General features: G+C 42.1%; 1 protein-coding gene across 1 annotated transcript in view; it reads right to left on the reverse strand.

Annotated features, from left to right (window-relative positions):
• The window catches only part of sema6a (sema domain, transmembrane domain (TM), and cytoplasmic domain, (semaphorin) 6A), a 146,654-nt gene extending 143,954 nt beyond the window's left edge, over positions 1-2,700 (reverse strand). Inside the window, exon 1 of the mRNA XM_060837533.1 lies at positions 2,634-2,700. The gene's annotated coding sequence lies outside the window, so the exon portion shown is untranslated. The remainder of the gene's footprint in view (positions 1-2,633) is intronic.
• Between the last annotated feature and the right edge of the window lie 9,612 nt (positions 2,701-12,312).

Below are 12,312 nucleotides of genomic sequence, written 5' to 3' on the forward strand. Positions count from 1 at the left end.
AGTTTTTGATGCTTTAAAGTAAAAAGGTCCTGAAAAGTAGAATTTCCTCCCATAAACAATATATTTTGTGAACATTGGTAGACATATGCAAGGAGCGCTCTTGTCTCCGGAGATTCTTCCTCCATTATCTTATAGGCCCAATTGGCTTTTTGGTAGAGTGTTGTTAGTCACCAGCGCTCATAATCAAAAATGATCGTGCTGTAACTGCAACGAAGTGGTGCAATAAAAAAAACAAGTCTCAAACCTGTGCTTTCTGTTTACAAACAGCAGTTTCCCCAGTGAAACCACTTAGCAAAAATACCCATCAATAATGTAACCTTCAATACAGAGCTCCTGCTGTGTCAATAGCCAACAAATTCTTTATGGTGTAAGTATTTGTCAAAACATTCCAGCAAGTTATAACAGATTTGTAAAAGATTATTTTAATAGCAATTTTTTCTTGGATTAGTCTATAAAATATTGAAATTACCGTATTTTTTCCAAATTCAGTGGAGAAATTAGTCAAATGGCATTAACTAATCAATAACATAATAGGTTCAATGTATAAAGTTAATTGTTCATTCTTGTCTCAAACATTATGACTGCATTTTCATGAAACATTACTATTCTTCTGAAACACCTAAATGTACTAAACACAACAGAATGATCAATATTCACAAGTCAAACGGACGAGGCAGGTCATTCAAATTGCCTTAACTCGTCCCTTGAGAAAGATTTTGCACCCACCCTTGCTATCAACTGTTCATTCAATTGTCCCTTAAGTGATTTTGAGATTTCCTTCCTTGATCCTAGTTGGCATCGCATTCGAGGTGCTAATCACAAACTTTAGATCAATCTGCTGACTCTAATCTTTATTATTCATCAGTTTGAACCCAATCCTCTCTACTTTCATAATGCACCACAAATTAACCCTCAGGATTGGATTTTTCATACTTCTACAGATATTGTCTTCACAACTCAAAAACCTACATTTCTTCAATTTCTTTTTCTCATATCTCAATATATTCCACTAGAAGTCAGCCTTGTGGCTTTTCTATGGAAAGCTATTAACAATCAATTTCTTTTTGAGTTGTAGTTCTCTCACCTGTCAATTGCTCCCATCAAATAGCCTCATGTTGTTAGGTATTTATTTAAAAAAAACACCAATCATTTAATGTCTTAGCAGCTATATTACTTACCTTAGTGCTTAATTGAAGAGCACATTGACATTTCTTTCAATAGTTTTTCCTACTTGTTATTGTTCCTAGCATAAGCCATTCATAAGTTCAGTGATCCCATTTCATTTTTCACACGCATAATGCACTTATTCAGAATGAGAAATCTACTCTGCTCATTATAACTTAAATATGCTCACTAAAATCTATCTGTGCTTGCATCTGTTAGTCACGTACAGTATGACTGCCCAAGAGCCAGGATTTGAATATAGAAATGATCATCCCACGAGGATAGGGTAAATTAGAAAAATCTACTAGTGTTTATACAGAAGATCCGCTTTACAGATATTGTAGCTCCCTCAGATATTACTGGTAGAATGCAGTGTTGAAGTATCTGCAGAAACCATAGGATAAACAAAAACTTTAACCCTATTTCTAATACTGTGTTAATACATTGTTGTCTAATATTAAAGGAAATGAGGTAAAGTCATTTTGACATGGGGAAGAAAGTTGCAAATTACCTTTGCCAGTTTACAATTGGTGTACCTCACATGACATTTAAGATGTGGGATTCTTTACAACCCATCTTTTAAAAAAGCTTTAATCTCTGACTCTAGTGCTAATTCAGATTGTGAATTGAAATTTTCATAAGTACCCAACTTGCAAATCTTCTTCTGGCTTAAAGCAAATATATCACAGCATAAAGTAGGTCGTTAATTTAATACATCTTGAAACTCACTCGTGGCTTAGAATTAGGTCTAGTTTAAATCCTGAGAGTCTGCATTCAACTGCTCATCTGACTCAAACCAAGCACAAGCTCTTTGTGAAACTTTACAAGTGGGACATATCAAAAAAGTCAGCCCTTTCCATACAATATTTTCATTCCCACAGTATTTTGGTTTGGCATCCAATGTATCATTAGACTGAACACAACATGAACATAGCATGTGAGCAGTGAAAAACTGAATAAATGTTAAAAATGCGCCAAAGTAAAATATAAGGAACTCTTTATAAGACTCTTAAACTACAATTGCTTTCTTTATGTTTCTACAGTGTAATAGGTCCAAAATAATTAAATGGGATTTCTCCCAAAACATATACTATTGGAAATTCTACAGTTATTTCAGTCTGTATAAAATGTGCAATACAACCATAAATTGAATTGTACATTTGAAGAAAATACATCATATATTTGCAGTCAGGAACAGCTTATAAGGACTAGGTATCCATAACTCAATGTTTTATTTTAACCATTGGATACACAGCTTCACGTCCACAATGTAATTGATTTGAAATTAATACTATTCCACTTTAAACTTTTAAAATTAATCCTCCAAAATGATTGTTTCTGGTTTGCTGACTTGCTGTATACATCAAAATATCACTGTACCTCATTTAAATATATACAAACACACACAAACATGTTTTGCATAAAAGGAAACAATTCATTTTTGCTAAATAATACAAGAAAGAACATACCTTAATTTTTTGTCCTAAAAACCTTATGTTGAACCCAGCTCAACTGTGCAGCAGTTGACTATACCTGATAGCAACCCACTGATGTAATGATGAAAGGTACCTTCAGTTAACCACATGTCGGAATATACAAAGGAAGCACGCACAGGATGGGTGACATGGGGAGGGGTCTTCACATGGCCAATGATTCCACAGGATTTTACGTACATTCCGTGCATTATAAAAGGAAAGTTGGGAGCTATCAGCTGAAATCAGCCATCCTGGAAAAGGAAGCATGGCATTGGCAGCAGGAAGGGATCTCCCATCCTGTGGAAGAATGATTAGGATCAGCTTTGCGTGTAACAGCTTCCTAAATTGGTCAAGGATTCTCAATTTAGAAACGGTGAGAAGCAATTACTGGAAAGCAACGTGTTGTATACTGAACCTATCAACCAGGGTTATTAATGAACTAATTGTTTGAAAAACAATGGTATATTCTAACAAAGGTGCATATCAATATCTTAGATTAAATTTCATTTTAAGGATTTTGCTTTCTTGTACCTTATTGTTCAAATTCAAGCTATGTTCCAAAAAAACCTGGGTACCATTGACAATGAAGATAATCTTTTTTAACTAAAAAGGCTGATTGTTTTTACTTAGATTTAACTTCCCGTGGGATTTTCTTGCAGATTCTGATAGAGTAGACTCTTCTCAAGGTTCAAGAGGATTCAAAGTTTTTTTCCGGATAAATAAGAGTCTTTAATAGTTAAAATATCCAACAATAAGAGCTGTATCTGTGCTAACATTGGAAACCAAGTAAAGCAATGCTAATCGAAGGCACTCAACTTCTATTGGGGATGATTTTATCTGTTGCTCTAGTCACTTAGCAATGACAAATATGAATGGTTGCTCTGAATATATTTGAAATGAGGCTACTATTTTGGCTGTGACCATGAGCAGGTTGATGATTCAGCAAAGGACTATTGAGGACAAACATTTTCAGCCCAAAATGGTGTGTTGCTTCCCTGGTGCCAGGATCAAGGATGTCTCAGAGAGGGTCCAGAATATTCTCAAGAGGGAGAGGGCCAGCAGAAGGTCTTTGTACACATTGGAACCAACAACATAGGAAGGGAAAAGGATGAAATTCTGAAGGGAGAATACAGAGAGTTAGGCAGAAATTTAAAAAAGGAGGTCCTCAAGGGTAGTAATATCTGGATTGCTCCCGGTACTATGAGCTAGTGAGGGCAGGAATAGGAGGATAAAACAGATGAATGCATGGCTGAGGAGCTGGTGTATGGGAGAAGGATTCACACTTTTGAATCATTGGAATCTCTTTTGGGATAGAAGTGACCTGTACAAGAAGAACGGATTCCACCTGAGTTGAAAGGGGACTAATATAATGGCAGGGACATTTGCTAGAGCTACTTGGAAGGATTTAAACGAGTAAGGATGTTGGGGGGTTAGGAACATGGGACTGGTATTTCATGGCAATTACAGAAACATGGCTCAAGGATGGACAGGACTGGCAGCTTAATGTTCCAGGATACAAATGCTACAGGAAGGACAGAAAGGGAGGCAAGAGAGGAGGGGGAGTGGCATTTTTGATAGAGGATAGCATTACAGCTGTACTGAGGGAGGATATTCCCAGAAATGCATCAAAGAGGTTATTTTGGTGGAACTGAGAAATAAGAAAGGGATGATCACCTTATTGGGATTGTATTATAGACCCCAAAATAGTCAGTGGGAAATTGAGAAACAAATTTGTGAGATGTCAGTTACCTGTAAGAGTAATAGGGTGGTTATGGTAGGGGATTTTAACTTTCCAAATGTAGACTGGGACTGTCATAGTGTTAAGGGTTTAGATGGAGAGAAATTTGTTAATCATGTACAAGAAAATTTTCTGATTCAGTATGTGGATGTACCTTGACCTACTCTTGGAAAATAAGGTAGGGCAGGTGACTGAGGTGTCAGTGGGGGAGAAGTTTGGGGCCGCTGCAAATGTGTTGCTGGTCAAAGCACAGCAGGCCAGGCAGCATCTCAGGAACAGAGAATTCGACGTTTCGAGCATGAGCCCTTCATCATTCCTGAGATGCTGCCTGGCCTGCTGTGCTTTGACCAGCAACACATTTGCAGCTGTGATCTCCAGCATCTGCAGACCTCATTTTTTACGAGAAGTTTGGGGCCAGCAACCATACTTCTATTAGTTTTAAAATAGTGATGGAAACGGATAGACCAGATCCAAAAGTTGAAGTTCTAAATTGGCGGAAGGCTGATTTTGTTTCAAAAGCTAATTGGGGGAAGATGTTCGCAGGTAAAGTGCCAGTTGGAAAATGGGAAGCCTTCAGAAAAGAGATAACGGAGTCCAGAGACAGTATATTCCTGTTAGGATGAAAGGAAAGGCTGGTAGGTATAGGGAATGCTGGATGACTAAAGAAATTGAGGGTTTGGTTAAGAAAAAGGAAAAAAATGTCAGGTATAGACAGGATAGATCGAGTGAATCCTTAGAAGAGTATAAAGGCAGTAGGAGTATACTACTGGAGTAGGGAAATCAGGAAGACAAAAAGGGGACATGAGATAGCTTTGGCAAATATAGTTAAGGAGAATCTAAAGGATTTAAAAAAATACATTAAGGACAAAAAGGTAACTAGGCAGAGAAGAGATTTCCTCAAAGATCAGCACGGCGGCCTTTGTGTGGAGCCGCAGGAGAAGAGAGAAACAAGCATTTTGCATCAGTGTTTACTGTGGAGAAGGACATGGAAGGTATAGAATGTGGGGAAAGAGATAGTGACATCTTGAAAAATGTCCGCGTTTCAGAGGAGGAAGTGCTGGATGTCCTGAAACACATAAAAGTGGATAAATCCCCAGGATCCATTCAGGTGTACCCTCAAACTCTTTGGGAAGCTAGGGAAATGATTGCTGGGCCTCTTTCTGAGATATTTGTATCATTGATAGTCACAGATGATGTGCTGGAAGATTGCAGGTTGGCTAATGTGGTGCCAATTTTTAAGAAAGATGGTAAGTACAAACCAGGGAACTATAGACCGGTGAGCCTGATATCGGTGGTGGGCAAGTTCATGAATCCTGAAGGACATGATGTACATGTATTTAGAAAGGCAAGGACTGATTAGGGATAGTCAGCATGGCTTTGTGCGTGGGAAATCATGTCTGACAAACTTGATTAAGCTTTTTGAAGAAGTAACTAAGTGTATGGAGGAGGGCAGAGCAGTAGACGTGATCTATATGGACTTCAGTAAGGTATTCGACAAAGTTCCCCATGAGAGACTGGTCAGCAAGGTTAAATCTCATGGAATACAGGGAGAACTAACCATTTGGATACAGAACTGGCTCAAAGGTAGAAGACAGAGGGTGGTAGTGGAGGGTCACTTTTCAGACTGGAGGCCTGTGACCAATGGAATGCCACAAGGATCGGTGCTGGATCCACTACTTTTCGTCATTTGTATAAATGATTTGCAAGTTAGCATAAGAAGTATAGTTTGCAGATAACACCAAAATTGGTTGTATCATGGACAGCGAAGAAGGTTACCTCAGATTACAACGGGATCTTGATCAGATGGGCCAGTGGGCTGTGGAGTGGCAGATGCAGTTTAACTTAGATAAATGTGAATTGCTGCATCTTAACAGGACATATACACATAAGGTCCTCGAGAGTGTTGCGGAACAAAGAGACATTGGAGTCGCAGGTTCATAGGATAGTGAAGAAGGTGCTTTCCTTTATTGGTAAGAGTATTGAGTACAGGAGTTGGGAGGTCATGTTGTGGCTGTACAGGACATTGGTTAGGCCACTTTTGGAATATTGTGTGCAATTCTGATCTCCTTTTTATCGGAAGGATGTTGTGAAACATGAAAAGGTTCAGAAAAGATTTACAAGGATGTTGTCAGGGTTGGAGGATTTGAGCTACAGGGAGAGGTTGAATAGGCCAGGGCTGTTTTCCCTGGAGCGTTGGAGGCTGAAGGATGACCTTATAGAGGTTTATAAAATCATGAGGGGCATGGATAGGATAAATAGACAAAGTCTTTTCCCTGGGATGGGGGAGTCCAAAACTAGAGGGCATAGGTTTAGAGTGAGCGGGGAAAGATATAAAAGAAACCTAAGGGGTAACGTTTTCATGCAGAGGGTGGTAGATGTGTGGAATGGCCTGCCAGAGGAAGTGGTGAAGGCTGGTACAATTGCAGCACTTAAAAAGGCACCTGGATGGATATATGAATAGGAAGGGTTTGGAGGGACATGGGCTGGATGCTGGCAGGTGAGACTAGATTAATTTAGGATATCTGATCAGCATGGACAAGTTGGACTGAAGAATCTGTTTCCCTGCTGTACATCTCTATGACTCTATGACTCTCAATGGAAGTAAAGGTATTCTGAGGCCTGTGATCAAGTATGGATGCATTTCTAAGCTGAGATTGCAAGTGTTTCTGTACTGAGGATGAGAGTGAGCGGAGGAACAGACCTCAAGATGTTTTCATGGAAAGCATGACTCTTTTCCTGTAGTTTTGCATCAGAACAGCAAGTGACCACAATGCCCCCTGGCATTAGCTATGGAACCCCATACCCCATTTTATGTTCCCTTTCTTCTGATTTGCTTCATTGCCCTTCCTGTTGTCTGCTGCATTTGACTGCTCAACTGTCTCAAAACCTGCTGCGCTGAAGACCAATGCCAAGAGGGATTTTATTAACATTTTAGTCATTTGGATGTGTAATAATGATCAGAGTGAGACATCCTGAATAAAAAGAGAACAAGCAACACTATCAATTACATGGTCGGCTCTGCAAGACAAAACAATAATTATCAGTTGAAAGGGAATACTGCTCATTATTTATCAGTGACCTATGACATCCAGTTTGTGCTTCCTATGGTACAATGGGAAAATGAACATGCAGTTTACTGGAAAGACCTTTTCAACACTTTCTGCATGGACATTTCATTTTATGCTAGTGGATTATTTCTCAAAACTGAGTATATTCTAAATGCAGAGCATTGGAAAATAAGTTTCTTATGGACTCTTCTTTTATCTGGATTGCAATAGCAAATCTTGGACCACAAGATTTGAGAAGAAACAGAATTGGATTGGCCATGTAAATAATGTGGCTGTAAGAGCAGTTCAGAATCATAGAGTCCAGATTCATGCAGTAAGGAAACAGACCCTTCGCTCCAATCAGTCCAAGCCAAACATAATTCTGAACCAAACCAGTCCCACCAGCTTGATCCTGGCCCATATCCCTCCAAACCTTTCCTATTCATGTACAGAGGCTAAGAATCCTGCAGCAACTCACCTCTTGACTACCAAGTGCCTGTCTACCATTTATAAGGCACAAACAGGAGTGTGATGGAATACTCCTCATGTGTCTGGATGAGTGCAGCTCCAACCACACTCAAGAAGCTTGATACCATCCAGAAGCCCGCTTGATTGGCACCACATCCACAAGTATTCATTCTCTCCAGTACCAGCCATCAGTGTGTACCATCCACAAAATGCACTGAAGAAACTCACCATTCATCACCTTAGACAGCACCTTCCAAATCCATGGCCATTAACATCCAGATGGTCAAGGGCAGCTGACATATGGGAAGACTACCTGCAAATTCCACTCCAAGCCACTCACCATCTTGACTTAGAAATATTTTGCTGTTCATGGGTGATGCCAGCTCATAATCCTATTACTTCTTCCCTTACAGTATTGCAGGTCCAGCTATACCACAATAATTGCAGCAGTTCAAGAAGGCAGCTCGCCATCATCTTCTATCAGACAACTAAACAAACAAGATGCTGTGAATTCTTGACATGTAAGGCAAAGTCGGCACCTATCATAAAGCCCCCACAGTGTGGAATCAGGCCATTTGGCCCATCGTGTTCACACCAACCCTCTGAAGAGTATCCCAGCCAGATCCACCCCTACACTGTCCCTGCATTTCCCATGGCTAACCTACCTAACCAGCATATCCCTGGACACTATGGACAATTTAGCATGGCCAGTCCACCTAACCTGCACATCTTTGGACTGTGGGAGGAAACTGGAGCACACAGACACGGGAAGAATATACAAATCCCACAGTCACCCGAGTGTGAAATCTGACAGCCTCAGTTCACCACTGGCTTTCTGTTGCTCAGCACCAAACAGCATCTCACCGCATGATTCATGGGCATCAGTCACATGCAGCAACATTGGCATCTGACATTTGCCAACCCCTTAGGATCCTTATAGTCTCTCTGCCACCCATTTGCAGAATGCTTTAGAAGCTCAGAGCTGCATTGCAGGCCACATCAGTAAATAGTATTGATCAGCTGCTGCAAGGATAATTTGCAGTGAGGAACAGGCATCTAGCTTATGGATTGGAACAGGCTGCATCCCAAAGCTGCTCGATTGATCTCCCTGCGCTCAGTAACTTAGTATCCATCTGCATGCTTGCTGAATTCATGCCTAACCTTGCCATGCCTTTTAGTGGAATCAACAATCAGGCAGCTTACATTAGTGGTCAGCCATCCTCAGTAAAAGGGTGCTAGGAGAAAGTGAGGACTGCAGATGCTGGAGATCAGACTCGAGAGTATGGTCTTGGAAAAACACAGCAGGACAGGCAACATCCGAGGAGCAGAGTCATCTCCCCAGCTCCACCTCTCTCCCATTTACCTCTCAGCCCCCCGGCTTCATTCCTGATGAAGACCTTATGTCTGGAACGTCAATTCTCCTGCTCCTTGGACGCTGCCTGACTTGTTGTGCTTTTTCAGCACCACGCTCTCGACTCAGTAAAGGGTTCGTTTATCTTACTACATCAGTCTCACACCAGCATCATCTGCCAGCAGCAAACCATGGCAAATACATTGCACCTGCAGCAAGCAGCAATCATGTCTCGGTCTTAGAAAATAATCCTCACCAAAGTCATTGAAGGGACCTGTTAGTCAGGGCTTTTGGCACAGTCAGTCAGGGACAGCCTTCCAATAAATGTAAGGGTTTGGCCAGAGGTCTGTCAGGGTGTTCTCAGTCAGGCCTTTGGTGCCTCTACTGTCTGGGGAATGGGTTATGGTCCATCAAGTGGTTTTATAGCAGCCAGTCCAGGGATTGGAGGAGGTGTGATGAAATGGAGGCAGGTACCCTCTCACCAAATCACCCTTTTTTCATGTGCACAGTACATGGACTTTGCTCAGCCAGCTCAAAGCCAGACCCCAGAATGAGGAGACTCTCTAAATTTCTTGTTTATATCTGTCAGCTGGGGCATACTGTTAACCTGGATCAGTCAAGAGATCCACCTGGCCCTAGTTCCAATCACTACTTCTACCCACCCAAGCCAAATCCAGGATGTAGGCTGTTCCTTTTCTTTTAGCTTCTCCTGTGATGTTTTTGCCTCGGGTGCATTTCCTCTGACTCTGATTTGATCACAGGTGGCATGTACCAGGCTGTAGCAACAGGGAGGTTTTTCAGAGTCATTGGTGAGCTGAGGTTGTCAGGTTCCACCCTCGGACAACTTTGTGGAGTTTGCACATTCGTCCTGTGCCTGTGTGGGTTTCCTCTTGTGCCCAGAGTGCCTCGGGAGAGTTTCCTCCCCATTCTCCTGGTGATAATAGTATCATGGCTGCATCCATCTTGGACTCTGAGGTTTCCGTGACACTAAAGAGAGGTGGAGAACCCACAGTTTCTGACAGTCTTCTGGCTGTTCTGAGGAGCTAGGAATGTTTTGCTCCTGCCCCATTCGCGAGGTAGCAACGCTCATGTCACCCATGTGTATTCAGGACCGTCTCACCTACCCAGACTCTGTATGCCATGGGACCTGACCTCACATTGACCTTGCTTCATACCCATCCAGGGTCACTTCCATTTGACATAAAACTTCTTCCATTGGAGTAAATTTAGAGGAGGCTTGTGGCTGACATTAGCTGTTGTTTCACCCTGCCTGCCCAGGTCTGAGAATATCAGGTTTAACCTGATGCAGAGTCTTTTTCCTAAAAGCAACTTTGCTGGAACTATCGCTGTTCTTGTGTGAGGGGTGGTCCCATAATAAACCAAGGACTGGAAGGGTGACCAGAAAGTTTAAACCAGAATGGACTCTTCTACTGATGGTGTACCTGCCAGTGAAAGGTGGCTCAAGTCATCTGTATTAACCACTTGGCCTTCTGGATGGTGCTCCAACTTGTAATTGGACACACTGAGAATAAGGGAGCACCACTGAATTCGATCTGAAGCTATGGGTGCCACGGCCTTCTGTTCTTTAAGTAGCCCTAGCAGTGGTTTGTGGTCTGTTACGATGACAAATTTGCAAGTACAAAGGGTTTTTTTAAAAAAAGGGATAGGTGAAACTTAATGATGCCAAACCTTCCTTTTTTATCTGGACGTACCTGTGTTCGGCATCAGCCAAAGTCCGGAAGCACAAGCTGTCAGACGATCCTCTCTGTTGGGCCATCGGTGAGCCAACACTCTCCTGATATAATGTGGAGAGACATTGCATATCAACACCACCTCTCGCTTCAGATTGTAGTGGGCCAACACCGTGGATGACGATTGCTGCTTTTCACTTCCCTAAAGGCTTCTCCTTGGCTATGTGACCGTTTCCCAGGCTGGCCCTTTTTTAGAGGCTGCAAAGGTGGAGGTCAGGTTATGTATGAATTTTTTGTAACAATTCATCATCCCAAGAAAAGACCTAAGCTGTAGTACAGACATGGGAGCTGGGGCACCTTTGATTGCCATCGATTTGTTGATTCCTGATGAAAGTTTTATGCCCAAAACATTGACTCTCCTGCTCGTCGGATGCTGCCTGACCTGCTGTGCTTTTCCAGCAACACACTCTCAACTCTGATCTCCAACACCTGCAGTCCTCACTGTCTCCCACCTTTGATTACCCTCACTTTATCTTCCAATGGGTGTAACCTGGTCTTGCTGACTCTGTAGTCTAAGAAGGTCACCTGGGCTGCCTGGAACACACATTTTTCCCTTGTGAGGCATATGCCTGCTTGGGATAAACATTTAAGCACTATATCCATGTTCTCCAAGTGCTCTTTATTGGTTTTCTCTGTTATTAGTACATCGTCCAGATAAATGGCGAGCTGGGGCAGCCCTTGTAAAATGGTCTCCATCATTGGCTGGAAAAGGGCACAGGCTGATGACACTCCCAGTGGCAGACTTATATGCTGTTACAAACCATTCTGTGTATTATTCATAGAATTCATACAATGTGGGAGCAGGACATTGAGCCCATCAAGTCTGCTCTGAAGAACATCCCACACTTTCCTATCCCTGTAATCCTGCATTTCCCATAGCCAATCCACCTCGCCTGCACATCCCTAGACACTATGGGCAATTTAGCATTGCCAATCCATCTAACCTGTGCATCATTGAACTGTGGGAGGAAACCGGAGCAACTGGAGGACACCTATGCAGATGCAGGGAGAATGTGTCAACTTCATACAGACAGTTGCCCAAGGCTGAGATTGAACCCGGGTCCTGGCGCTGTGAGGCAGTAATGCTAACCACTGATCAATTGTGCCATACTTCCCCTCATCTAGCCATGATTGCAGAAAGGTGTGCATCATGTCCAGCTTTGTGCAGGACAGCATCCCTCCCAGTTTTGCGTACAAGTCCTCTATGTGAGGGATTGTGTATTTATCCAGCTCGTGAGAAGTGATTTACTGTTTGCTTAAAATCTCCACAAAGACAAACTGACATATCAGACTTCAGAATCAATACGACTGGTGCTGC

This window comes from Hemiscyllium ocellatum, chromosome 2 (genome assembly GCF_020745735.1).
Source record: "Hemiscyllium ocellatum isolate sHemOce1 chromosome 2, sHemOce1.pat.X.cur, whole genome shotgun sequence".
Classification (NCBI taxonomy): Eukaryota; Metazoa; Chordata; class Chondrichthyes; order Orectolobiformes; family Hemiscylliidae; genus Hemiscyllium; species Hemiscyllium ocellatum.